The sequence below is a fragment of the Belonocnema kinseyi genome, chromosome 2, assembly GCF_010883055.1.
Source record: "Belonocnema kinseyi isolate 2016_QV_RU_SX_M_011 chromosome 2, B_treatae_v1, whole genome shotgun sequence".
In the NCBI taxonomy this organism is placed as follows: Eukaryota; Metazoa; Arthropoda; class Insecta; order Hymenoptera; family Cynipidae; genus Belonocnema; species Belonocnema kinseyi.
Window position 1 is genome coordinate 16,980,712 of NC_046658.1, and position 3,944 is coordinate 16,984,655.

Consider the following 3,944-nt stretch of genomic DNA (forward strand, 5'->3'; position numbering starts at 1 on the left):
GTATTAATATCTACATAATGTATATTTTATACTCGAAGTAACGTAACCTCAAAAGACACGCATTAAAGAGGCGCGCGAAGTATTCAAATCATGAGAATCGCCAGCCCAGCATCGAAATCTGGAAATATTAAAATCCCAATCTCTTCATTTTATTTGAAAGCAGATAGAGATATAAATAGAACCACCGAAGTGTTTCGACCGGCAATCGTGCACCTTCGAGTTTTCAAATTCAGAAGATGAGAAATGGGTTGCGCGCGCAATCCAGGCATTTATATGGTCTCCTACCATATTCACACGGACGTAGACGTGTCATAGTATTGGACCATGTCTCGTTTCAGATCTGGGATCACTGGGCTAGTGTTCACCGCATGGGCCGCCGAGACTCTTCCAGAGTGCGAGGCGGGAATCGAACCCGCAAGCCGACGGAGTGGGTCCAAAGCCAACGCTTTAGTCCCCACGACCATCGTACCACTAATTTTTAAATAATAAAGACGATTTTCCAACAAAATTCTGTGTTTATTATTAATTTAATAATGTGAATGTGGATCTTTCCTTAAACATAATGTTATTTGTTTAATATAACCGATTTTCAGTGTAAATTGCCAAAATAACCTAAAGCTGTTAAAATGTTTTAAACGTTCTTTGATTTCTTTTTTCCCTATTTTTTTCACTTAAACGATTTTCTGTGCAATACAGGATCATAAGCTGAAACTGATTAAAAATTAAAAACATTTTTTTTTACTTTAAAATGTAGGGGAGAGTAGGGTGAAATCGGGTAATTTTTTTTTATGGCATCTTGTGAAACAGCGGAATGTTAAAAAGCTTTTATTTAAAGTGAAACGTCTTCTGTGACTCCTGAGCTACAAGAAACTGAGGTCCGTCGTGAAAACATTTTTTTTTGTTATTTAAAAAAATGTTTTAAAAAAAGGCAAAATTCCCGGTTTGGCCTCGCGGGTAGTGTAAAACCGGGTACCTACAAAAAGGATTTTGAAACACATGGTAATTAGAAAAAAATGATATTTAATGTAATAAAATATTATAAGCTTTGGTATACTGAGTACTTTGGGTGCTCTTGCAAAAGATTTGATATCATGGAACCGCCCTTTGAATATACAAGCTAAAAAAAAATTTTAATTTAAAATTTAAAAAATGTCTAATTTAACTAAAATACTTCCAAACAAACATAGAGTTTTTACATCTTCAGTTGAAAGTACTAAGTTTTAACAACAAAAACGATTAAATTTTATTAAAAATTTTAGTTTTTCCACAAAAGGTAATACTTGCAACAATTAATTTCGTAACAAAATAGTTCAACTTTTATCTGAGTAGCTTATTTTGTTACAAAAAAAGATCAAATTTTAAAGAAATAGTTCAATTCTCCTTTAGGAATATTAATGTTCTAGCAAAAAACTCAATTTTATAACAAAATACATGTATTAAAAAAAAAAGAAATTGTCAAGGTAAAACAACGAATTATCTTTAAAATGTTTGAATTTTTAACCCAGAAAGACGATTTTTTTAACAGAAAATGACACTTATTATATGAAAAATATGCATCTTGAACAAAAAAGTTCATTTTCAGTGAAAGTTTTACGCAAAGTGGACACCGAACTAGACAAGACTAGACTAAACAGCGTAACTTAATATCGTAACTAAATACCGTAAAGCGAAACCCTTAGATGCCTTCCCCGCTGCACCGCACACACGCAGCAGCCCTAGCCCCCAACGAAGATGAAGCCTCTTCTTACGATAGCCTCCCGTATACAATATTGCAGCGAAAGCAAATAAACTCAGCAAAGAAATACGTCTGCGGCATATTTCTGTTACCTTGAGCCTTGGCAGGCTAAGATTTTCATATACAGAGGGCTTTCACCTTTTATTTAGTTTTTGTTTTATCGCGTTCCTTAGCATACGCTGAAAGTTACCTATAATCACGCCCGTCAGGCCCGTCTGTCAAGGGTTTTTGAGCAGGTGCAGGGTGGCAGTCACACATTTTCTGAAAGCACTAATTGCCCCCTACAATGTGGTTCAGATTTCATTGCGTTCAGACATACCAGGTGATTATTGAATAAATTTGCCGATAAAAGTCTAATTTTATCACACCTATGACCGACTTGGAACTGGCAGGCGGGCAGTTTCTTAATCGCCTATATATCAGCTTTCATTTACACTGACTTTTATCACGATCAATTCTCACCTTCGAAAAAACGCAGTGGGATCTCGGACTATGACGAATGCATTCAAATCGAACCTTAAAATAGTCTCAAACTGGCCAGGTTTTTTCCACTGAGAATACTCTGAGATTTCTATCGGCAGGGTGCGTGCGCATGCCGGCGAATTTCAATTTGCGCATCTCATCCTAGTCGCACAACAGAGCTGCCAGATCGAGCCTGGAATTTACCCCCATCATACCTACCGTTTGGGAGCCGTAAAACAGAAGGTGCATGATTACCACTGTGACTTCGTGTGTAAGCCGAAAATGCACGATTCGACTTTCTGAAAAAAAATTGAATCAGAAGATGAATTTTCTTGTAGTTAAAAGAAATTAATTTTTAAACCAAAACAAACAAACCAAATTCTGCAAAATAGTTAAATTTTCAGAAAAGAAGTTTTTCAACTAATTTGATAAATTGTCAACCAAAAAAAAAAACAACTAAATCTTTAACAAAGCAGTTCCACTTTCAACCAGAAAAATTGAAAAAAATAGTTGGAATTCTTTGAAAGTGCTTTAAATTACTGAAATTAATTGAAAATTTCTTGAAATGTTTTAAAACATCCTAAAATATCTAAAATCCTTTAAAATCTCTTAAAATTGTGCAAAGCTCTTGAAAATTCCTTGCAAATTTTAAAAATACCTTAAAATATTTTAAATCCTTTAAAATCACATACTAAATAATTGAAATCAATTGAAAATTCCTTAGAATTTAGTAAAATTTCCTAAGAGGTATCAAATTCTTTAAAATCTCATATTAAATTACTGTAATAAATTGAAAATTCCTTAAAAACTTTAAAAATACTCTCAAATGTTTCGAAACCTTCAAAATATTTTGAAAAATCTTGACATCTTTTATAGATTTTTAAGGTAATTTGGAGTTTTTTGAACAACCTTGATATAATTATTAAAATTCTTTGAAATTCCTTTAATTTTTAAAAGTGGATTAAAAATTCAGTGAAATCTTTTTAAGCATCCTCAAATATTCAAAATCCTTAAAAATTGGTTGAAATCTCTTGAATTTTTTTAAAGCTCTTGAAAATTCCTTAAAATTTAGAAAATACCCTGAAATATTTTAAATCCTTTAAAATCTCATATTAAATTACTGTGATCAATTAAAAAATTTTTTGAACGTTCTTAAATACTCTCAAGTATTTGGAAATCTTCAAAATCTTTTCAAACACCTTCACACCTTTTAAAGATTTCTAAAGTTCTTTGGAATTTTTTAAAATAACTCTGCTAAAATTGTTAAAATTCTTTAAAATTCCTTGAAATTATAAAAATAAATTGAAAATTACTTGACATCTTTTAAAACATTCATAAATATGAAAAATCTTTTGAAATTTCTTGACATTTTTTCAAGCTTTTGAAAATTCCTTGAAATTTTGAAAATTCCCTGAAACATTTCAAATCCTTTAAAATATCATATTGAATTACTGTAATCAATGAAAATTCCTTGGAATCTTTTTAAAGTCTCTCAAGTATTTTAAAACCTTCAAAATCTTTTGAAATGCCTCGGACTTTTTTTAGGATTTCTAAATTACTTTGGAATTATTAAAAATAAGCCTTCTAAAAATTTTTTAATTCTTTGAAATTCCTGTAAATAGTACAAATAAATTGAAAATTCTTTGACATCTTTTAAAACATCCTTAAATATTTAAAATCCTTGAAAATCTTTTGAAATTTTGTAAAGCTTCAGATTGAAATTAAAAAAAAGAAGAGTTTCAAAACG